The sequence below is a fragment of the Octopus sinensis genome, linkage group LG22 (genome assembly GCF_006345805.1).
Source record: "Octopus sinensis linkage group LG22, ASM634580v1, whole genome shotgun sequence".
In the NCBI taxonomy this organism is placed as follows: Eukaryota; Metazoa; Mollusca; class Cephalopoda; order Octopoda; family Octopodidae; genus Octopus; species Octopus sinensis.
In genome coordinates, this window is record NC_043018.1 from 17,867,407 (window position 1) to 17,893,597 (window position 26,191).

The 26,191-nt window shown below is 34.1% G+C and overlaps 1 protein-coding gene across 2 annotated transcripts in view; it reads right to left on the reverse strand.

The window, feature by feature from the left end:
* LOC115223199 (neuropeptide Y receptor type 2-like) overlaps positions 1-6,923 on the reverse strand; it is a 162,973-nt gene extending 156,050 nt beyond the window's left edge. Inside the window, exon 1 of one of the 2 annotated variants that reach the window (XM_029793656.2) lies at positions 6,841-6,923. The gene's annotated coding sequence lies outside the window, so the exon portion shown is untranslated. The remainder of the gene's footprint in view (positions 1-6,840) is intronic. The other variant, XM_036512167.1, reaches the window with a different exon arrangement.
* Between the last annotated feature and the right edge of the window lie 19,268 nt (positions 6,924-26,191).

Genomic DNA, 26,191 nt, shown 5'->3' on the forward strand with positions numbered 1-26,191 from the left:
TGTATGCATGTAGGCATGTATGTATGCATGTATGTATGTATGTATGAATGCATGTATGCATGTATGTATGTACGGATGTATGTATGTATGTATGAATGCATGTATGCATGTATGCTTGTATGTATGTATGTATGCATGTATGTATGTATGTATGTATGTATGTATGCATGTATGTATGTATGCTGCATTTATGTATGTATGTATGTATGTATAAATATATGTGTATATATCACGTCATCACGTGACCGACCAGACCATCAGATGTTGTTACATATCGCTGGTCACAATGCGTTCGCATTGTTTTAGCCTTCGAATGACGCCACCCCGCTGGCTAAGCGAGCAGGCCATGTGTATATATAGTGAAAGATATATATATATATTTCTCGTTGTCTGTAAAAGCAGTAGGGTAGATGAAATTCCTTAACAATAGATATCGACTATTCCGAAAGAAGTAGCGTTTCTCCAGTTCAGTGAATAAAGTTAGTAAATGACTAAAAGAATTCGTGATGCTATGGAGATAAATACCCACGTCCGTTATCTGAAAGATTTGACGATATGCTCAGTCAAAAAATAGTAAAACCATTTCCTAAATAAATTTTCAGGCTTACATAAAAAAAAGAAACAAAAACACACGAAATGGTATTTTCTGCAAAGTAAACGATGTTTGTAAGGAAGGAATAGAAAAATGGAAAGAATAAGAGTTCGTGTATCCGTGTGTGTGTGTGCGTGTGTGTGTGTGTGTGTGTTTGATGGTATTGTGTTCGGTAAGGAAATGTCAATTGCAGACGATGCATATCTATTGTTGTAAATACAAAATATAATAACGATTTACTGAAATTATCGACAAAACCATATAAGGACTCTTTTCACATCAGAGCTATTTTTCAAATGGAGAAACGGAATGACACTTAGATAAAATACGACCGTCTTATATATTATATTATAATATATATATATATATATATATATAATATATATATATATATGTATGGTTGTGTGTATATACATATATAAGATATATAATTAATAATTTAATAATATATATATATAATATAATATTATACATATATATATATATATATATATTATATATATATATATATATATATATTACATTATATAAAAGGGCTTAGTAAAATAAATTACTTTGCCACATACTGAACTCTAATTAATTTACCCTCAATTGTTATATATATATATATATATATATATATATATATATATATATATGTATGTATGTATTTAGATAGATAGATACATACATACATACATACATACATACATACACATCTTTACTCCTAGATAGATTAAAAACGGAGAGGATGTGAAAAACTTGGATTGAGTGTCGGTGGTTGCTATATTTGGTAATACATCGCCACCTGCAGCCTCCCACGTTATCTACGGTTGTTTTTAAGTAGCAGATACAAAATCTAAATAAAGGAAGATGTACAGAAGCCTTTTTTTGCAGAACTTCTTGGAGGTCAGCTATGGAATTCTCACTATCTTTCAAGCGATGTGTGTCAAGATACATTACCACAATTAACCCGAATTTCCGACGCATGCGCACAAACACACGTACTGATATGTATATGTCGGTTGTATTCTGTGTACGTTTGATCTATGAATGTAAATATCAATTTATTTTTTTACTTAAATATACATGAAAATCTTCAGTCTATGTTTCGTTTCTGTTCGCATGTATGCACATGCATACACACAAACACACACACACATGTGTATATATATGCATATATATATAAATAATTATAAATATATATATATATATATATATATATAGCCGAATTTGCGAAGATGATCCGGTTCTTGACTGAAGATTGAAGGCTTCGAATGTCCCGTCCGTGTTTTTTGTATCGTCTTCTAAATGTTCCACGTTCTTGTCCCAGTTTGTATTTTTTTACATTTACATATATATATAATGGATTTGTTGGGCGGAAACTAGTTCGTCGTGTATATATATATATATATCTAATCTGTGTGTGTTTGTGTGTGTGGTGTGAGTGTGTGTGTGTGTGTGTGTGTCTATATTTGTTCTCCCGCTATCGACTGACACACAGAGTGTGATTTAGACCAGTCGAACAAAAGACGGCCTTGAGGGTCAAGCAGACGAGAATAATGGGTAATGGTTAGAAAATGTCTTGAAGGATGGAGGACGGAGAGATAGAGAATTTGCGAATTCTCAGCTCTGAGAAAAAAAGAAAAAGGGGGACTGGGCGTTGGTCACTTGACAGCAGCAGGCATAGGAGAAAGACAGGATTTTTTTTTAAATTTGTGTTTCAAGAAAAAGAAACTCACATGCACATACACATCGCATGTCCGATTATAAACGTATTTATCGCTGTATCTTTTTATGGTCCTCTTCTGGCTTGTAAATGGCCTCCACGCTGGCTTGACAATGGCCTGGCAGAGGAATGTAGTTAAGTAGAGTACATCAGCCCCAGTGCTCAACTTGTACGTATTTGATCGACCCCGAAAGAATGGAAAGCAAAGTCGGCTTCTGTGGAATTTAAACTCAGAACAAATGGACGGACGAAATACCGCTAAGCCTCCTTGTCCTGTAGTGGACTGAACATGGGCAATCTAATTCAGTCCTATTCTAATACACGAATGAGTTGTCGTGATGAGAACCTCGTACGGCCAGACATATTCTTTCCAATAAATCCGATGCTAACACAGATATTGCAAATGGGGGCCGCCATTACTGTCTCCATTGCAAGAGAGAAGTGGTTCCTGATGTCGACATATATATGGTAACCAGGTTAACTGATATCGATATTGTTCTTTGATTTGCTTGTTTGTTCTATTTTTTGGCTTTCTTATGTTTTGGATCGAAGATCTCTCGTGTAAATAAACCATGAGGAAGAAGGCACATTTATAATCATTTCCGCTAAGATGGTATGTCTAAGCGAGCGTGCACAATCACACATGCATGCACAGAAATGGAAAAATAATACGTTGGGTATATATATTAATATATATATATATATATATATTTAGATGTATTGATATGTATGTATGTATGTATTTATATAGGTATATATTATATATTATATATATATATAATATATATAATATATATTATATATATTATACAAACAAATATATATAGATATACATATACAGGAGTGCCTGTGTGGTAGTAGCTTGTTTACCAATCACATGGTTCCGGGTTCAGTCCCACTGCGTGGCACCTTGGGCAAGTGTCTTCTACTATAGCCTCGGGCCGACCAAAGCCTTGTGAGTGGATTTGGTAGACGGAAACTGAAAGAAGCCCGTCGTATATATGTATATATATATATATATATATGCGCGTGTGTGTATTTGTTTGTGTCCCCCTAGCATTGCTTGACAACCGATGCTGGTGTGTTTATGTCCCCGTTACATAGCGGTTCGGCAAAAGAGACCGATAGAATAAGTACTGGGCTTACAAAAGAATAAGTCCCGGGGTCGAGTTGCTCGATTAAAGGCGGTGCTCCAGCATGGCCGCAGTCAAATGACTGAAACAAGTAAAAGAGTAAAAGAGTAAAAGAGTATATACATATATATACATACGCTCATATATACATACATGCATGTATACATATGTGTGTTTGCGCGCGTGTGCGAGTGACTCATATTCAAGTTTTAAAACTGTGATAAATAGGTTTTTAAGCGGATGCGTGCGCGTATGTACAAGTTACTCTCTTTTTCTTTAAAAAAGAATTAGAAAACATTTATCGACAGATAAAATGTGTCAGAGAGGCTAAAAGTTCAAAACAGTCACCTTATCTTCAAGAAGATTAAAGGCCATATGTGTATCGGTATGTGATCATGAACGCCATATCTCTCTCTCTCTCTCTCTCTCTCTCTCTCTCTCTTCTCTCTCTCTCTCTGTATATATATATATATGTGCATGTATGTATGTATGTATGTATGTATTGTGAGAGAGAGACAGAGTCCATATATGTCTATATGTAAAATGATAAGCGTATATTTGTGTTTTCTCAGAAAACTTGGATTGAGAACTTTCCGTTTTATTTATTGATATTTTCTTATTTTTGTTTTGTTATATTTACTCTTTATTTTGTGCTTCTTGTTTTCCCTCCTTCTTAAATCTTATATTTTACGTTCGTTTATTGTCAGTATTTATTCTTGAGCGTGTATCTTCTAACTTTATGTATTTGTTTGTTACTATATTTTTTTATCTGTTTGCTTCTATATTTTTCACTTGATAAGACACGAATCGTCATTGATAAGGTAAGCCTACAATCAATAGATACATGATCGACACATCTTTGAAAATATTTTCCCATAATCCCCGATTTTATCATGGCCGTTCATAGGTGCAAATCTACAATTTTACATTTTGTTTTTCGCGAGTGATTATGTAGCTTATTCATGTTCTAATTGTTATTTTACTAATACGAAGAACGATTGTAAAATATTCTCAATTGACTGATATATACACTTTTCATTCAGAAACTACAAGCCTAGCTTAACCCAGATGAAGTGATGTTGTGAAGTTGATCTAATCTAGCATGTTACCCGTCCTTATTCAATTGTAGCTCGAGACAAAATTATATTTACTCGTGAAACATATGAAATCAGGAATGAGAACAGAAATAAACATTTTGTATAAAGTGACATCTCTCTACATATATATTTACCTCTCTCTCACTCTGTATATAGGGAGACAGACAGAGACAGATATACATATATTTATGAAAACAGGCACACACACACACACAAATGCACAAACACACTAAAATACTCTCCTTCTCTACCCCACCTTCATGTGCCATGCCTCCACATCACAGCAAAATAGACCTCCATATCCAAGTCAGAGACCACATTATTTATCTTCGGGAACATACTACAATGTCTTCCCTTTGTCTTCTGCTTTTGCGGTATAATAATTAAGGCGGCGAGCTGGCAGAAACGTTTACACGCCGGGCGAAATGCGCAGCCATATTTCGTCTGCCGTTACGTTCTGAGTTCAAATTCCGCCGAGGTTCACTATGCCTTTCATCCTTTCGGGGTCGATAAATTAAGTACCAGTTACGCATTGGAGTCGTTGTAATCGACTTAATCCGTTTGTCGGTCCTTGTTTGACCCCTTTATGTTTAGCTCCTTGTTGGCAGTAAAGAAATAGATATAATCTGATCGTCTCCTGTCCTTCCAAGCCTGCTTTTGAGAAAAAGACCTGTGTAAACCTTATACAGGGTTGATATTTAGGCGCACCAACACACAGGTGGGACTATGTGACACTTGTCTGTGGGCTACTCTAAATTTAAACTCCTTGCTTCAAGGCAATTTGCTGCCATCTGACCCATAACTTGAGCCCATGACAAGTTCTATCACCCAGGGCAAGAGAGGGCTCGTGAGTATTAGTATTTAACGGTGAATTCCATATTGCTCCAAAATAACTAAATTTCTGTGCTGGAATCTCATCAATGTTTACCATTATTAATTCTGATTCTATATTCTTCTTAAATCTAAACTATTTAGACTAGTGACTTTGGAATTGACACCGGTTAGCAAACAAAATGAGAAGAGTACTACATTTAAAGAGACTGAGAAGGAAGGAAAACAAAAGACGGCATCTTCGTGGACAACTGATAGTTAAATGGCCGCTAGTATGCATAATTAAGGAAACCTAAATAAGGAACATTACGCAGTAATTCTTGATAGAAACGTCAAGTGAAATAATCCTATATTTACATTAATTATATCTGTCTTGAATCAGGCGGCGGGCTGGCAGAAACGTTAGCACGCCGGGCGGAATGCTTAGCGGTATTTCGTCTGTCGTTACGTTCTGAGTTCAAATTCCGCCGAGGTCGACTTTGCCTTTTATTATTTCGGGGTCGATAAATAAAGTACCAGTTTCGCACTGGGGTCGATGTAATCGATTTAATCCGTTTGTCCCCTCTATGTTTAGCCTCTAGTGGACAGTAAAGAAATATATATCTGTCTTGAATTCTGTTATTTCAGCTATTTCAATAAGTGAGGTCTGGATCCAAAGGCATTGACTCAATATGTGTCTTAACAGTAACCTGGTTTCGATTCTAAGTTGTTTCAAGTGCACACCATTTGCACGAACATTCGGAACAAACAGCGGAACAATACAATTTGCGCTGATACAATACCTTCAAACATAATAATTATCATACACACGAACGCACAAACACATGGATGTGTGTGTCAGTATGTGTGTGTGTGCGTGTGTGTAATTTGATTAAATTGTCCTGCACAGTAAATTGATTCAACCCTTCTTATAAAATAGACTCCACCACCCTCTTTTACTCTTTTGTACCCTTTTTATTCTTGTTTCAGTCATTTGACTGCGGCCATGCTGGAGCACCGCCTTTAGTCGAGCAAATCGACCCCGGGACTTATTCTTTGTAACCCCAGTACTTATTATATCGGTCTCTTTTGCCGAACCGCTAAGTGACGGGGACGTAAACACACCAGCATCGGTTGTCAAGCAATGCTAGGGGGACAAACACAAACACACACACATACATATATATATACAGTATATATATATATACATATATACGATAGGCTTCTTTCAGTTTCCGTCTACCAAATCCACTCACAAGGCATTGGTCGGCCCGGGGCTATAGCAGAAGACACTTGCCCAAGATGCCACGCAGTGGGACTGAACCCGGAACCATGTGGTTGTTTAGCAAGCTACCTACCACACAGCCACTCCTGCGCCGTTTATGTCTACGAACATTTGTAATTAGTATTTTAAGTTCGTGTTTACAGTTTAGCACACTACAAAAATAAAATGAAATAAAATAATAATATATTAAGATATGGATGGCAATGTTCACTTACCTTAATGTGTCATGTATATTAATAAACATTGATTTTACTGATGAATAAATTTTATTTGGCGACGAGCATTTCTGAAATTGTAAAAATAGATATATGTTACATTATGTTCGGAAATGAAACAAGGAAGGAAAGAAGGGCTGATTCATTCGCATTAATATTTATACAAGTGGATGTAAATATGCGTAAATAAATTATATTTTCAAATATTCTATTAACAAATGGGAAAGTTTAGAAGGTCTTATACTGATATGATTAACACTAGCACTGCTTGTTTCAAAATGTACTTGACTAACCATTAAATTATATTAGGATATACTTAGCTAACACTTTAATGAATGGTTGAACGGGATTAATGAATGGCTGGACGGGGATAATGAATGGTTGAGTGAGCGTCTGGATTGAGTTCAGTGGTGGAAATAATGCAATGGTGTAATGAGCGACTGAATTGATAATGAGACGAATCTATGTTTAAATTTATCTTTGAAAATCTTCCAACCATAGTTTACAGAAATGTGAAAGTGGAACATTTCTAACACACTTACATATAGATATGCATTTATATATACATATATGAGGGTGCAGGCATATATACAGATATGTGCATACATCTATATAAATAGATGTGTAATTGTGTCTGTCTGTCTGTGGTTTGGGGTTACCCTAACTCCTTCCACACTGTCCAACCAATGCCGAGAAGTTCAAATAAACCCGGAATTTTCTGAAAACTCGATAATGCTGAGTTGGCATCGATTTTTGTGAACTCAATCGGGCGTTTGAATAGAAATACCCATAAAGATGTTATTTTTCCTGCACCTTTTTCATTTTTCACGCAAAATTACGAGATCGATAGAATACTCTCTAAAAAATGCTAATTCAATAGAAGGTCAGATGTGGGCTTCAACACGGAAAATACGAGCGACGCTGGGTCTAACAGCTAGTATGTACATATGTATGTGAAATCATATATATGCGTATAGTTGTGTATGTATGTGTGTGTGTGTGCTTTATAATTGACGTTACGGTTTATTGTTGATTGGCATATAGCTATCAGTTTATCTATTTATTTATTGATAGATATTGGGTCATCCCATAAATAATGCGCTTGTTTCAGTCGCATGAACTAGAAGTCGGAGGGGTATGGGATAAACTATCTGCATCAACTTGCTATAAAAGAAAGTAGTAATTTTACCTCGTCAGTATTCTTAGTGCTATTTTTCAAAGCTATAATGGAAGTGACAAAGAAGCATATTCGGCATATTTTGCTTTATGAGTTCAATAAAAGCAACGACGCAACGGAAAGTGTGAGGATTCTTAATGAAACTATTTTATCGATGGACTTAATCGTATTCCACCCAGTGAAGCCCCAGCAAATGGATGTTGCTGAAAAATATTTAACTAAAGAGTAGTTATAAAGAACAGCCTTTTATAATGATATATGAATATAAACTCAGCAAGTTAGAGCTGGGTGTATGTGTGTGTGTGCGTGTATGTATATAGATAGATATGTAGATAGATACATAAATAAATAGAAAGATATATATATATATAAACATACACACACACACACACATACATATATATATATATATATATATATATATATATATGTATACATACATACACATGGAAACGTTAAGTGTCGCCGGAGAGGTCACAGGTGTGTGACGAAAGGTTTCCGGCCAGTGGATATAAAATACATGCACGCACGCACTCACACACACACACACACACACACACACACACATATATAGATAGATAGATAGATAGATAGATAGATAGATAGATAGATAGATAGATAGATAGATAGATAGATAGATAGATATATAGATAGATAGATAGATAGATAGATAGATAGATAGATAGATAGATAGATAGATAGATAGATAGATAGATTGTATGTGTGCAAGTTTCACAATAACAGAACAACATACACACATATAAACACACGGAACACATATACAAACAGTTATGCTCTGACATACATTGTAGCCAAACAGACGTGCTTTAAGATACATACGCACCTCCAACAACCTCATTCAATCAAGCAATGCATTGTCTGTTGAAATCGTTCTCTGTAGTATTGTCTGTAGCAGTAGGTACGTAGTTTATTGCTGCACGCTGGTGTCGAAACGATGACATGCTTCAGAGCTTTGAAAACGCATTAATAACTCGTTACTTGCTTCGCTCTTGAGAAGATATCTTAATACAGATAATTACAGATTATCAGGTATGACGTACAGACACATCTCGTTTTCCAATCTATTTCAATTAAATTTTAATAAGATGTTCAGCAGACTTCCATCTTTTTATTTATTTTATTTATATTTATATAATGTTTTGTACAATGGAGAAATTTATCAAGACACTTTTATATTTTATAGAATTATATTCTTTGTTTGGTAAATTTATATTCTGTGTTTGGTAAAATTCCTACAGTATATGGTACATAGCTTCAAAGCGTCAAAGGATTATAACATAGTTTTAGTGCGGCTTCATGATCACTCACTAATTCATACAGATATCTTATCACTACAATCCTATATTTTACGTAACGTGAGATAAAACTCTATTTTCTTGATATATTACAAGAAAAGAAATGACGTGAGAATGCCGTTCTTCCCTTAGTTCTTACCTTAAAAACAATCACAGGAATATGAGAGATAATTGCTTTATGATTCGTACATTTGACAAATAGCTTAATTAACGTTTCTTTTTAACTCTATATTGAAAAGCTCAAGTGGTTGATTGGCAGCAATCTGCTACTGGTATTACGTTATATTTGAAGATAAAATACTTAATCCATGAGAAACGAAACTACTTAGATTTATATTGAGGTCAAAGCAATTAACGTTTACGTCTCGGTTCAGCAGCGTAACGCTGCGATCACTGTTCGTCCAGAACTTTTCTGCCATTTTAAATCATGACAATGAATTGCTAAACCTAAATTGTTCCAATTATTTTTTATTATTATTTCAGTGAGTACAATGTGACCTGAGATGCCTTCGGCTCATATATTTAACAGTTCAGGTGACGAAGTAGATCACAGCTTGTAGATTAAAGAGAAAGAGAGTGATGAGAGAGAGAGAGAGAGAGAGAGAGAGAGAGATCAGAAGTGTTTCCATCGTCAAATACAAATACATCTTTTGAACTATAGAAAATAAATTACACTTACGTACATTTAAAGTAATATATGAAATATGAGTATATATACACAACGCATACACACATATACATATATACATACATACGTGTATGTGTATATGTATATATACATATATATATATGCATATATACATATATGTATATATATGTATATATATATATATATATTTATATATATACATACGTATATATATATATATATATATATAATATATATATGTGTGTGTGTGTGTGTGTGTGTGTGTGTGTGTGTGTGTGTATATAATGCGTCGATACATTAAAACCTACTGAAAAATTTAGTGAGAAAATATTCTATTCTAAAATTTTGGCAATATATAATACGTGTTCATAACATTTTTTTTCCATATATATTTCCCCGATATATAACTATTTCTACCTCTAGTGTCAGCAGCGCTGAATGGATTCCTTCCAAACAGAATAAAAGTTTTATGGCAAAAACAAACGCGTTCTTTTTCGATCTTCCAATAAACTACTAAAATCTTTCATAAATCATGAACCTTCTGTAGTCACTTGACCATTACGAAATGAATATATAGCAGACACTCCACCACTTTTTTTTATATTAAGCAGAATATGTGTAGTATTCATGCACTCAGATATAATATGTCTTTTGTATACGACCATACATCAAAATTGCAAATCGATATCTGGAACGGAAGACAACGGAATGCATTTAAGACGAATACAAAGTTAATTTTCCCAAAGTTTGACAAAAACTTCCAAGTTTTACTGTGTTGGGGCTTCACATCTCTCTCTCTCTCTCTCTCTCTCTCTCTTTCTCTTTCTCTGTATATATATATATATATATATATATATGTATGTATGTATGTATGTGTGTGTGTACATCTATATATATACATATATATATTTATTTATAGGTAGGTAGATAGATAGATATAGAGACACACACATACACACACGCACACGCATATTTATATAGATATATAGATATATATTTATGTATGTATGGAATATGATATATGCGTGTATGTATTATATATATTATATATATTATATATATATATATATTTAAATTAAGGGTAGAAATTGATATTAGTCAATTAAAACCAGTGGTCTAGCACATTAAAAAGAATCCGAAGATTAAAATATTTTATATACCAATTAAGGACTGAACACGAAAAGGTGGACAGTCAACATGCTAGATATAGACGTCAAATCGCCATTCTCCACAAGGATTATGTTCTCAAATAAAAATAAAATTCAGCACGACCTAAAGCAATGGATGAGACAAAAGAAAAATACTAAGTGGAATAATTACCTACGTACTGCAGTTTCAGCTATTAATATCACAAGGATATCTGTAGCTTCATCAGCGTAGTTTGTTATGAGCATAATATGCTGTACTAGATGAAAAACGGTACCGGAGTCCCGCATGCAAAAAGTACAACCTATTACGTTCGGATGTATCTTTCGAATGACTCTACTTTTGGCGTGCTGATAATCGAAAAACTATCCTGCAGCCAATAATTAGCAGCAGTCAATTTATCGGTTTGAGAACATATATTTCATATTTAAAAATAAGGGTAGAAATTGATATTAGTCAATTAAAACCAGTGGTCTAGCACATAAAAAGAATCCGAAGATTAAAATATTATATATATATATATATATATATAATATATATATATATATATAATATACATGTTTGTAGTGTGATTGTAGGTAGAAAAGGTTTCTGTAAATGTTGCTATAACACACCTATCGCTAAGGTACACGTTACAGTGTATCATAATTGTCTGACCGCTAAACATTTTGAATAACATTTTGAAGCGTCACTGGTTTTATTCGTCTAACTAGAGCTTTATTCTCATTCAATTCAGCAGCTGCAAGGTGGAAGACACCTTGTGGCAGGTCCCGCACCAGTTGGCTGGGGGAAAATACCGAGCAGAATGTTCATAGATTGTAAATTTTTCATCATAAGTGTATCTGATGAGAGCTGAACTTGTCGACTACGGCAAGACTACCTAATAAGTTGAAGAATGTTTTCTAAATGTACAAGACAATACATATAAAGGAATATTTCACCAAAACGTTACTGAAATGAACGATGCAAACCGTTTTCAGCAGAAATCAACACCGAATTACCGATATTAATTCCCATAATGTTACCTGCTACTGGATAATAACTACCTCAACGTAATTATAAATTCTTAAAAAAAAATTAGATGGTTTCCAATAGGAAACCTTGAATCTCCAACCAGCAATAACATCAAACCCCCTAATCACTGTCACTTCACGCTTTAAACACCTCCCTATTGCCTGCTACTTATCGATTTTTTTAAAATACTCCTTTAGCAAGAAAATATATTCGTCAAAGGAAAACCGACATTTAGATCAGCTAGCTTTCAAAAAATAGCTTTCTTATTTCCCCCAGGCAGTATCTTATGTCGCCTTTCTAGAATCCGTCTCGGAAAATGTTGAGTGGGGAATAAGAGATCATTCGTGAAAAGATACAGAGATGTGATGGGAAATGTTCGAAAGAGAATCATTGAAGCCTCATCAACAATTAAAATGGGGTGACCTGTCAAGAATGAAATTTCTTGCGCATATGAGCAATGGTGGGCTTCATAGAAACATCGAAACATTTGTTTTATATCGAGGACAATGTCTGAATTGGCAGATCAGTGGGGTGTGACATATATATTACTTTCTGTATTTCACATCAACTTCACATATATAAAAAGAAGCTAACTTCAGCAAATATCAAAATAGTGCAAGGAATTATTTTCATCACTCAATCGAATATGGTTTGGTGATTCTTCCATGCTTCCTTTCTGTCTTTGCTTTATCTGTAAAATTCGTCTTGAAGAAATGTTAAATGTCTTTCACTTAAAATAAACACATTTTCACAATACTGTCGGAATTTATTTAGTAAATATAAATGCCAAAGTCTTCTCTGGGTAAGAGCCAATAAAAAAATGGTTGAGGAAGTAAATCAATCGATTTTAAATTCTTGTAAGAGTTTGCTAGTTGCAGGAATATATACAAGTATTCTCTCACATAAAAATATTTCACATTTGATATTGACACTAAAGGGGAGATCAATTAACCTTCAAGAAATATAATTACTTTTACTCTAAAAAGGGCTGCTATAAACGAGAATAAACGAGATTTATAAGGCTGTTATATATATGAGATTGAGACGACAATAAACGACGGAATTAGATTCTATTTTTAATCCGGTTGGCATCTCTTAAATATATCATACTAATGTATTAGAAGTAAGAGATCTCCAAAGATCCTTCACTTTTCAAAGGAAGAACTGCACTAGTAAATTAAGGATGTTATACGATCAAAAATTTCACCAGAAACTAGATAACAACTTCTTCCTCAATCGATCGGTTAGTAATGCAACTTCGTTTCAAAAACAAATCATCTTTTACTCAAATCACTTCAGTCTGAATAGCATGAGCTTAACCTGAAGATGACAAAATAATTACCAGTAATTTACTTGCGTTCATTCGGTGGCCTGTGGATTTTTCTCATAATTTGCACAAATTGTACTTTAGAATATACTATTACTGTTACTTCTGTTGCTGCTAGTAGTAGTAGTAGTCGTAGTCGTAGTAGTAGTAGTAGTAGTAGTAGTAGTAGTAGTAGTAGTAGTAGTAGTAGTAGTAGTAGTATTAGTAGTAGTAGCAGCAGCAGCAGCAGCTGTAGTAGTAGTAGTCGTAGTAGTAGTAGTAGTAGCAGCAGCGGCAGTAGTACTAGTAGTAGTAGTAGTAGTAGTAGTAGTAGCTGCGGCAACAGCAGCAGAAGCAGCAGTAGCAGTGGTAGCAGCAGCAGTACTAGTAGTAGCAGTAGTAGTAGTAGTAGTAGTAGTAGTAGTAGTAGTAGTAGTAGTAGTAGTAGTAGTAGTTTTGCGATCGCTGCTTTTTTTTCTGCCGCTGCTACAACACTTTTCCTTTCTAAGTCTTCCGTTACCACGACAACCAATATTTAACATTAACACTAAATTTACAATAAAATAAAAGAAAAGCAAGCAACACGGTTTCGGACAATCAGCTGAAAACCGATGGGGTTTGTTGTTGTTATTCTTGTTGTTGTTGTTCTGGGGGTCTCTAGACTGGAACTAATGGTGTAGACGTTAATCAGAAGCATTACATCCGGAACAAGCCTGTCTGTTTTATCATCCACTCTATTTAGAATATGTCCTTCCTCTTCATCGTCGGTTGGATGCGACGTGAAGGAGATTTAACTGTTATTTAAGCAGGCGTAGGAGTGGCTGTGTGGTAAGCAGCTTGCTTACGAACCACATGGTTCCGGGTTCAGTCCCACTGCGTGGCAACTTGGGCAAGTGTCTTCTATTATATAGCCAAGGGCCGACCAAAGCCTTGTGAGTGGATTTGGTAGACGGAAACTGAAAGAAGCCCGTCGTGTATATATATATATATATGTGTGTGTGTATGTGTGTGTGTGTGTGTGTGTGTGCGTGTGTGTGTGTGTTGTTTCTGTGTTTGTATTTGTCCCCCCAACACATCGCTTGACAACCGATGCTGGAGTGTTTATGTCCCCGTCACCTAGCGGTTCGGCAAAAGAGACCGATAGAATAAGTACTGGGCCTACAAAGAATAAGTTCTGGGGGTCGATTTGCTCGACTGAAGTCGGTGCTTCAGCATGGCCGCAGTCAAATGACTGAAAAAAATAGAAGAGGATACATTGATTGCTCTTATTGTTGTTGTTGTTGTCGTTGTCGTTATTGTTGTTGCTATTGTTGTTGTTGATACAAGGTCAGAGTTGGTTATGCATCGTTGTTGTTGTGAGGTCAGCCTCTATCGAACCATTCCAACCGCAACCATCGATATTATCGTCTAGTTGTGAACTAGGACTACAATGTCCAATATGTCCCTCTACTTTTATGACGAATTGGTGTGAACTAACAGAGACTGGTGTTACTTAAAGGTCACATGACAAGCTAGTCTTGTTTATCGACTTTCTGAGCAGTAATACGTCACAGCAACTATGTTACTTCCGTGGCCATCACCATGGACACTCATATTTAACATTAAAATGTGTTGTAGAGAATTAGTAATAATGGTACACTCCTACAACACGACGAATGGAATAACCTAGTCACTATAAGTAAAGAGAAGTACCTGAAGTGCCAGAGTACGTAGTAGGAGGTCAGAAATAGTCGTGTCTCTACTATTCTTACTAAGTATACTGTATACCGAAGTGAGCGTTATAATAATCCGGCATTTTTAGGGTACAACAGTAAGGCCATCCCCTCGAAAGAGCAGCATTAGTTGATTCAATTCAATCCCCTCCTTAAGACAATATATTTTCCATACAAGCAGTCCCAAACCACAGGGATGCATAGAAAGAATATATTTTGTTAAAAAATGTTTTTTTCTTTCATTGTCTACGGCAATGTGCAAACGTAGTTTTGCATTTTATATGTATTACATTAATAATATGCTCGTATTAATTTTCATTCTTAATTTATTGACTATTGCAGTCTGCCGGGTGTTTTTGCATTACATACATACTACATCTTTATATATAAAAGTGAGGTTGTGTGCTGTCTGTCTCCTATGATTTAGATTCCTAACTACTCCCACATTTTGCGGTGCAGTTTAACCAAAACCGGGTATATTATAGTCGTGATTCATATCGAGCCCTTCTGGGTATTAGCGCGCGTCTACAATGAGTCTACGATTTAAAAAAAATTACCATAAATTTTTCCCATTTTTAATGCATTTTTGGCATATATAAGGGAAGTAACTCTCTAAAAGTTTATTATTAAATCTCAGAACGTAAAAAGCTACAGTAACCCCCCCCCCTTGTGGTTAGCCATATTGAGATGGCTATTATACTAAACATCTCTAAAAATGCTTATATAGTTATTTCCCTTACAAACCCGAGCAACGCCGGGCGATACTGCTAGTATGTAATAATTAAGTTATGTATTATGCATTGCATCGTGTTTTGTTATGCTCATAATTTCCCGGTCCGTGCAAAAATTGTGTTGGATGAAACCAATCCGTGGTACCAATAGAGGTCGGTGATTTTTAGTTTAAACCGCTTTTCCGTAATGGATTTAGAATCAAATACAAATATTTGGTTTTTGCCAAATTTAATTCGTAGTACGTATCCCGTTTGAACAGGGTTGGTAAAAAGAATATATTTTCATTGACAAAACTACAATGTCGGAACAAAATATCAAAGCTTTGTTAGTAACATGAGTGGGGAATTAATAAACCAACTGTGCGTATGATATTTTAAAAGCATTCTGAAGATTCGCAACTAAATTCAATTAAACTAGATTTCTGATATATATATATGAGTTCAGTTCACAATTATTCGTAGTTCTAGGAAGAGAGGAACTAAAACAGACAAAGGACAAAATAATTGATTTTTTTTTTAAATGTAGTTAATCTCTCTCTATATAAACGGCAGTTTGTCTGTCTGCGTGTCTGTGTGCCTGTCAGGTTGTACCCTCACCCTGACCACGGCTTTCAACCGATTCTGATGAAACTTGACACACACATAGCCCAATGTCATAATTCAAAACTAACGCAGCGAAAAGTTTGAAAAGTTCCACCAGTTCTGAAAAAAATTCGATAAATTCGACATGGGGCCGAGAATCTAAGCTTTTTATATGCAACACATTTTCTGTCTAGGGGACACAACTCGACCTTTTTATCGCCCAAAGGGACAGCTAGGAACATCGTATTCGAGTGAAGAGAAGACATTGCAACCTACACATGCGCCTTCGTTCCCTAGAGGGAAAGGACTAGATTAGGATTAGTCGTTGCCTACTAGGGGCTCTTACATACCCGGGCAACGCCGGGCTATGCTGCTAGTCGTATCTAAACCTCACGTAACAGTATTGTATTGTTTCAGTCATTTGAAATGTTTTACTCCGACTGTTTGTCAGCATTAATGTAAAATAGGACTCGTCTATAAACTGTACTGTAGATCTAACTGCAGAATTTATGATGATGCAGGGCATATAATATGCTGGTATGGCTGCGTGGTAAGAAGTTCGCTTCCCAACCATATGGTTCCAGAATCAATCCCACTGCATGGCGCCTTAAGAAGGCTCCTTCTACTATGGTGTCGGGTCAACCGAAGTATTCTGAGTGGATTTAGTAGACGGAAACAGAAATAAGCCCACCACAAATATATTATATATATATAAGTTCAGCAAAATTTAGATTCAGATGAATATGATACTAAAGTTAAAGGCACCAGAATTTGGTATGGTATTTATCCTTATAAATCAAATGGGGGTGATTATAATCAAAATACGCAACAAGGATATCCACGGTAGTGTAATTCTTCTTGCTTATTTGGATATATATATATTGGTAAAACGGTAAGATAACAAAAGTTTTATCTTGACTATCGAGTAATGTAACATATTATTGTATATATATATATATATATATATATGTGTGTGTGTGTGTGTGTGTGTGTGTGTGTGTATGTATATGTGTGTGTGTGTGTGTGTGTGTGTCTGTGTCTTTATGCCCGTGTTTCTTCGCCCTTACCGCTGGACCAGCGGCGCTGGTGTCTTTATGTCTCCGTAACGTAGCGGTTAAGCAAAAGAAACCGTTTAAAAATAAAACAGGTGTAAAAAGGAAATAATTATAGGGGTCAATAAGTTCAACTAAAAATTCTTCGAGACGTTGCCCCAGCATGGCCGCAGTCCAACGACTGAAAAAAATATATATATAAACAGCTGCAGTTCTGTTTGAGATTTTCACATGATTAAACTTCGAATTAAATTTTAAAATTTTGTGTTGTATACTTATGGACTTCAATTGTACAACATAATTTGCCTTTAGTTCCAATGACAAAAGCATTGGTTTAAGGTCCATCCACTAAAGATCCATCCACGTTGCTCGGAGAACTGTGCAAGAATATATGAATATATTCTCTGTTGGCGCCACGTTGAAACGGAACCAACCCTTGAAACGGAATAAACTCCATTCAATATTAATCTTATTGGTGCAGTACCTGGCAATGGTACTGGAATTCTTTGCTATACAAATACTCGTAACTGAAGATGAAATTTAAATCCATATAAAAGATTGTATAAATATTTGAGATACCTACAGGCTTTTAGTCAAAGTTGAAACATTAATCAAAACAGCAGTAGCCATATTGAAATCAATATAGACACAAGACTCCATATACGCAAAATAAGTCATGAATATAAAGTGGCGGGTGAAGGTTATGCAATTAATTTATCTAACTTATAGTACAATACTGGGAGAGTTGGAATGAGGACATACGATTTGGGAATTTAATACTGAATATATACTTCAATTTTTATTATATTAAAATGGATGTCAGCTGCAATCTGAGTGTGTGTGTGTGTGTGTGTGTGTGAGTGCGCGCGCTTGTCTTTGTTCGAAATTGATTCCTTACAAACTGCCGTGTATGTTACGCTCATATAATCTTATGAAGCCAAGAACGTTGGCTCCAAATTTATATGCACATACACAAACTCATAGACACACACATATAAATACGTGTACATATATATATATATTATATATATATACATATACATACATATATATATGTGTGTGTGTATATATATATGTGTTTATATATATGTATATATATATGTACATATATATATATATATATATACATACATATATATGCGTGTGTGTATATATATATGTATATATATATGTATATATATATATGCATATATATATATATATATATGTGTGTGTGTGGTGTGTGTGTGTGTGTGTGTGCAAATCGAAAAGTAAGAAATATCAAAGGATGTACACGTGAAATGCATTTTCTTGGTGCTCCGAATAAGGTGCGAAAAAGAGTGGGTGTATAGCATTTCATGCATGCTTCTTCGTCAGAAAGCCTCGAGAGGAAATGTCCAGAGACGGAAATGCCTTGGCAGTAAATGTAGGAGTGCCCAGCAACGATCACAGATTAAAGCTCAGTTTCGCTTTCTCATCTTTATTCTAGATTAATGTCGTTCTTCTGCGAGTATTTAAAATATTTCTACGAATGCAATTTGAATATTTATAGACAATTTGATGAGCGAACGGGTGGCGGTTTGATTCAGACCAGTGAAGGTTATTTTATCAAATGAAGACTTTGGGTATTTTTATGTCGTCAGAGTACCTTTTCTTGTCCATGGTGCACATTGCGTAAATGATGTAACGTTGCCCTGACATGTGTATGGCCTGATATTGCGACTACTCGTTCCCAATCGTCCAATCAAGCTATCAGATTTGATTTAAACAGTGAACGATCACTTCAGGTGTCTCAATTTTGGTTATGTTCTCTTTTACCTTTACAAGTCGACATGCATTAATATAATGGCTTCACTGTCGAAGCTGATTTGAAAAGTAGCGAAAACAAGAATTATATCATAATTGTTTGACCATAAAATGCTTCTTGTATCTGGGGACACATTTTCTTAGCAACAGCAATTTCATTTTCAATGGAGTATATTCAGTGCTTCCCAACATTTATTACTGGATTATGACCTCAAACACTTTCACGAGAACAAAGGCTTTGTCCTCCTCTCATTCACCAAAATGGTCTACTTTACTTTCACTCACGTTTGATTTCATGTTTGTAGGCGCAAACCGTTTAATGTTAGAACTGGGATGAAATGAAGAGCTGCTTTTGTAGGTTTTGTCCAAGTAGAGTTCTTTCGGGAATATAGTAACTTCTGTCAGGTGTGAACACGCAGCACTATCACATGCATTTTAGGAGCCAGGAATTTATTTACATTTTCTAACATATTTCGTATAGCTTCTTGTATAGAATAGTGCGACCAACTCGACCGTGTAACTTCCTGAAGCATGAAACTATATCTCTAGATAATATCTTTTTATTAAAGAATACAATATATATTCTATATTGCAGAATATGTGCTTAAAGAAGTATCTTATGTTCCAAAACTCTGTTGATTTATGTTAAGATCTTTATTTTCGTGTTCGCTATTAATTTCATATAAAATCATTTCTATAAAGTGTTTGGAATTTTGTTTGCCAGGAGGTAAAATAGTTAATAGTGACTTCTACTCAATGTCTGACCATAGAATGTGTGAGAAAAATCTTTCTAGTATAAAACACGCGTGTGGAGAACTAGCGGCGTTACAACTTGACAACAGCATTGTTTTTGAATAGGATCCGAGACTTTTACTCCTTGTTTAACTTTCTGACAGGCAATGATGATATCTTTCCCTATAAATTCAATACCGCTATTTATGTTTGCATTTTTCTTTACCTCAGTTACGTCAGAGATTTTAAATGAACATCATAAGAAATGATGAAAAGAGATTATATGTTTTCCTTTCAGGGCATATTATTCATTTCTTAATCACCATGTTTGAATGACGTATTTACCTGTTACAAGGAAACTGTTGACAAACAGAGGTGTTCGTTTTCTTTTTCTAACAAAGATGTCAGCGGCCTTTCGGCCTTTTCTTTCTTTTATATTGTATCCTTCTTCCTTCTTATTTATAAAACTAGACATGTTTTGTCATTTGCATAAGATTATTTCGAATTCTCCAATTATCTCTTTCATGCCTTCGTTTTCATAACTTGATGGAAATTCCAATTTAGATTAGGTTCAATACAATTATTATAGATTCACCCTCTTAGAAATTCACACTCAAAGTATTTACTTGATGTATTTAATGTATTTAAATTGTACTTTCCCAAAGTACTGTCGGCAATTTAATTCAAATTTGCACAAGCTTCTATGGTTTCTAATAAAGAGCGGAAGACTTCACTTTCGATTACAAATCGTGGCTGCCTGGTTGAGTTTATTTTATTTTGATCTCGTTAAGAAAATCGCTGGAGCTGAATGAAGGTATATTTCCCTATAAAGTCAATCCCGCTATTTATGTTTATAACTTTTTTTTTACCTCAGTTACGTCAGAGATTTTAAATGAACATTATAAGAAATGATGAAAATGAAATTATATGGTTTCCTTTCAGGGCATATTATTCAATTCTTGCTCACGATGTCTGAATGACGTATTGGATGTCAAAATATATATCCACATCAGTAAGGATATTTTGCAACAATATGCTGCAGATTGCATTGAGGATTTTTTGGTGAGTTGTTGCGCGATCCTGTGTAATTTGAATGCACCTTGAGCCCGGACATTTCGCCTGTTAAGTTATGGAGTGTTCATGTTGTTATTAATTATCTATAATTGGAATTTCCATCAAGTTATGAAAACGAAGGCATGAAAGAGATAATTGGAGAATTCGAAATAATCTTATGCAAATGACAAAACATGTCTAGTTTTATAAATAAGAAGGGATAAGGATACAATATAAAAGAAAGAAAAGGCCGAAAGGCCGCTGACATCTTTGTTAGAAAAAGAAAACGAACACCTCTGTCAACAGTTTCCTTGTAACAGGTAAATACGTCATTCAAAAATGGTGCTTAAGAAATGAATAATGTGCCCCGAAAGGAAAACATATAATCTCTTTTATGGTATTCCTAATTTGGATATAACCAAAAAGAATCTTGTAACAAGAAGTTGAGATGTGATCACAATTTTTGTTAAATAGGGAAATACATGTAATGAGAAACCTTGGTCACAAAACAGGAAAAAATCTGCAAATGCATTTGCATGCGTATCTTTCATGAATATACATTTATCTTTGTTGTAAAAATTCGCTACATTAAATAACTCACCATGACGCCTGCCTAAATACTATTTTGCAATGGAAAAACAAAACAACCTTTGCATTTTTATATGCAAAATCATTTGCAAATTTGATATATACTCAAAAGTATTCATAAATTTCTATCCTTTTGTTACAATATTCTTCTGAATAATCTTTTGAATAGCCTTAAACTTCAACTGTATTCAATATAGCGACATTGTTTTAAAGTATTTAACTATAAGACTAAATGATAAGACTACCCCTGTTTCATTATCAATAGTCTGCTGGTGGGCAACCCCTTAATTATCAGCTAACACATTGTTTTAAGTTTTCCCTTACTAAACCTCATGACATTGCTTCTAATAAATCTTGATTTTTATGATTATACCATCCAGAATGTCTGTCTACTCCCTCAACACTACCCCCAAACAAATACTGCCCTCTGTTTCTCTCAGCGTTAAATATACAAGGGATTTGATAAACTAGTCTATAAATTAAAACGGACCCCATGAAAAAGCAAAAACATCAGTGAGAGGCAGTGTCTCCTTGAAAATTTTAGTTATGACTATGCTGTTGTAGGTACAACATGTTCTTTGTATATCTTCTTAACCTCTTGGAGATTCTAGGTATAATTATACTAATGTGTCCATCTGTTCTAATTCAATTAAATTCTATGTCTTTATGCAGCTGAAGATTGCTCTACATTTCAAATTGATGTAATGATTGCATTGTTCAATTAAATGGGGTTGCATGAAATGCAGTCAAATGGTTGAAACAAATAAATGAATAAGAGAATACATATATTTCATCCCACGCGGGAGAATGCTACAAGTCTATGATGTGTGTCAACGAATGGATGTCTTGTATAAGAATGTAGAAAATATACGAATGCATTTGCTTCCGAAGAAGTCAAAAAGAAGAAGACAACAACAACAACAACAACGGCAACAGATGGAGAAGATGTTGGAAATGAACATGAAAAAATGTAACTAAAGCCTTAATGAGGAGATATTCAGATGTAAGTCATTGTATATAATGTGTGGAATATAATGATACGACGCCATAAGTCTACGCTAGAAATCCCTATTAGTATGAGGAGATGCCTTCAGGGAACGAAAATTAAATATTCACTCATAGGACATATTTATACAGCTAAATCATTAATAAGTATACTACTACACAAATGTAGATCGATAGATACATAGATAAATAGATAGATGGATCGATAGATAGATAGATAGATAGATAGATAGATAGATAGATAGATAGATAGATAGACAGACAGACAGACAGACAGACAGACAGACAGACAGACAGACAGATAGATAGATAGATAGATAGATAGATAGATAGATAGATAGATAGATAGATAGATAGATAGATAGATAAGTTTCTTTATTGGCCACACAGGGCTGCACATAGATGGGACAAGTTACAAGGTAGAGCTTTTCTTTTGAGGGATGAAAAAAAGGGGGTGGCGTAGGTTTTCGATCAAGAGGGATCGTAAAAGGGAAGAAAAGAACAAAAAAAATAAAAAAAGAAGAAAAAAATAGAATAAAAAATAAAAAGAATAAAAGAAAAAAAAGAAAGGGAAAGGAACAAAAGAAAAGAGAAATGAAAAAACAAGAAAAAGGGGAAAAAAAGGCGAAGAGGAAAAAAAAAAGAGATAGATAGACAGATACAAACCTATACACGCAGATTTTCGTTCACACACACACACACACACACAGACATATATATGTATGTATATCCGTATGTGTATGTGCATGTGCATGATTGCATCTCTCTCTATCTCTCTCTCTGTTTATCTATGTATCTACCTCCCTCTCTTTCTCTGTTTCTCACTCTATGTGTGTGTATATTTTAGATCATGCCTTAGCAATCCAATAATTGTTTCCCGTCCATTTACATATGTATTCATTTTTACATCTGCCCTCTTACAACCTGTGCAAATGGAGTATAATAACAATAATAACGATAAGCAATACCTCCCCTTATTTTTCCACTTGTGAAGTCATTCACTCGTAAATATCATCACACACAACATGTTGCATCTCGTCAGGTTACACGTTTTGTATAAGATACTTTGCTATACATACAGATTTTTGCTAAGCATATTGTAGTCGAGTCAGTATAGCAAATATCCTACAGGTGACCACAACATACCAAGTGAAATTCAGTATATGAAACGAAGTATCTTATTTAAAACATGCAGATATGCAACCTGTTAGTATGGATGCAACGCAACTATCCGTGCAATATCTCACCCGTAAAGGACAGACGCAGGATGCGTCGAAACGAACGTTGGGTTGAATAAAGATTCTTGCTAACTCCATTTTCTGTTTCCCCCCATTCCTTATAAACGCAACAAACACTGCAGAATTCTTGTAGTTCCATTGACAATTTGCCACAACCGTAGATAACATCATGTAGCCTAAACGGTGAAAGTGCTTTAATCGGCATACTACTAGACATCTACCCCAAGTCCAAATAATTATATATATAATTAATAATTATATATATACCTTATAAAATAAAGACAAAAGAAAAAATTCTAATGTCAAATATGCCGAAAATAGACAAATTGTCAATAACCATTATAATTTATTACAATTAACATGCGTTTCGAAACAAGCCGATGGAAATTCCTAGAAAATTCCGTTATTACCGTATTGGTCCAAATTTCAGAGTTAATTCATAAGAATTTTCTCCTCCTCAGCGATAAATACGTAAGACATAAATAAAATACTTACTCATACCCATGGAAAAAGCAAGCACTAAGAACTAAGTACCCCAAATATATCCACAATAGAAAATCTTCAGCACATCTCGAGACACGTGCGATTCGAACTATATATATATATATATATATAATACAAAATGCAAGGTAAAAATTATATACTTTGTATTAATTGGTTTTCCACGCTAGCTACTTGATAAATCTTATATAGATTTTATCCTCATATATAATATATATATATATATATATATATATATATATATATATATATATATATATATATATATATAATATATATATATATATATATATATATAAATTATTAGAGAGTTATCCACTATGTAGATAACTCTAGTGCTAAAAATAGCTCCGAAGCAACCACAGAAGATCTGTTTCCAACTAGAATCAACATACATTTAACGTAAGGAAGTGAAATATTTCACTTTCCTTACGTTAAATGTATGTTGATTCTAGTTGGAAACAGATCTTCTGTGGTTGCTTCGGAGCTATTTTTAGCACTAGAGTTATCTACATAGTGGATAACTCTCTAATAATTTATGTATAAATTTGTATTTTCTCCGTAGTTTTTTGTGCTAAGCCACTTGGTGTTAAATTAATGGTATTAGTAAATTAATATCGATTTTTCACCCTCATTTATAATTATATATATATATATACTATATATATATATATATATATAATATATATATATATATATATATATATACATATATATATATATATATATACATATATATATATATACATATATATATATCTATATATATATATAATATATATATATATATATACATATATATATATATATATATATATATATATATATACAGTAAAAGCAACACATTGTTATACATTTATTTGTGTGTATCATGTACACATAAAAGCTTAGAACGAATAAACAATAGAAATATGTAGAATCAATACAGAAAAGTTCTACTTTAGCTTCCTAACATTTTTTTGTGTTATTCTTCTATTAAATCACCAGCAAACTGTTTACATGAATACCTTACAAAATGTCTACGCGCGTATGTGTGTGTCTGTGTGTCCTGATAAAATAAAAAAAAAACAAAAATGTATTTTGTCTGCATAATTACAGAAAATACAGTGCCATGTAAAAGCAATTGAGCTGCTAGTTATTGTAGTTAAGAGTAAAACAATTGTATAATCACGTATTAAGTAACAAAAGCTTCTTCAGATTGCAGCAAAGGAAAAGGTTTGCGCTATTTGAAAAAAAAAAAAGTTCGAGAAAGTTTTGAATCATTGCAATTATTATGAACATAAAATAAAAGAAAGCAATCTTATGTTGTTTTTCCTAATCCATATTCTTGCGCCGAACAGTTCAATAATAGTCGAACGATATTTCTGGAGCCGGATGATGGCGGTAGCGGAGGAAAACACTTGTACATAAGGACGAGCAGAAGTAAATGCTAACGTATGCTATATTTAAGTTCCTTGAATAATTCATGTGCTTATTTTTTTCTTTTTACATAAACTGGAACATAATTCCTGGCTTTAGCATAAAAAACATGCGTGAAATAACATTTGGGAATACATCTGACATAAAGTACATATAGGAAATAACTCTATTACCAAGGAATATAGATTTCGTTCATATAATCATTTTCCTAATATTTTAAAATTTTCTTTGACGGAATATGACCTGGAAACCGATCTAATATGAATATATTGTATAAGATGAAAGCACATACGCATAATTAAGTAAGATGTATGTTTTACTTGAATTCGTCCCCCACATTTTCCG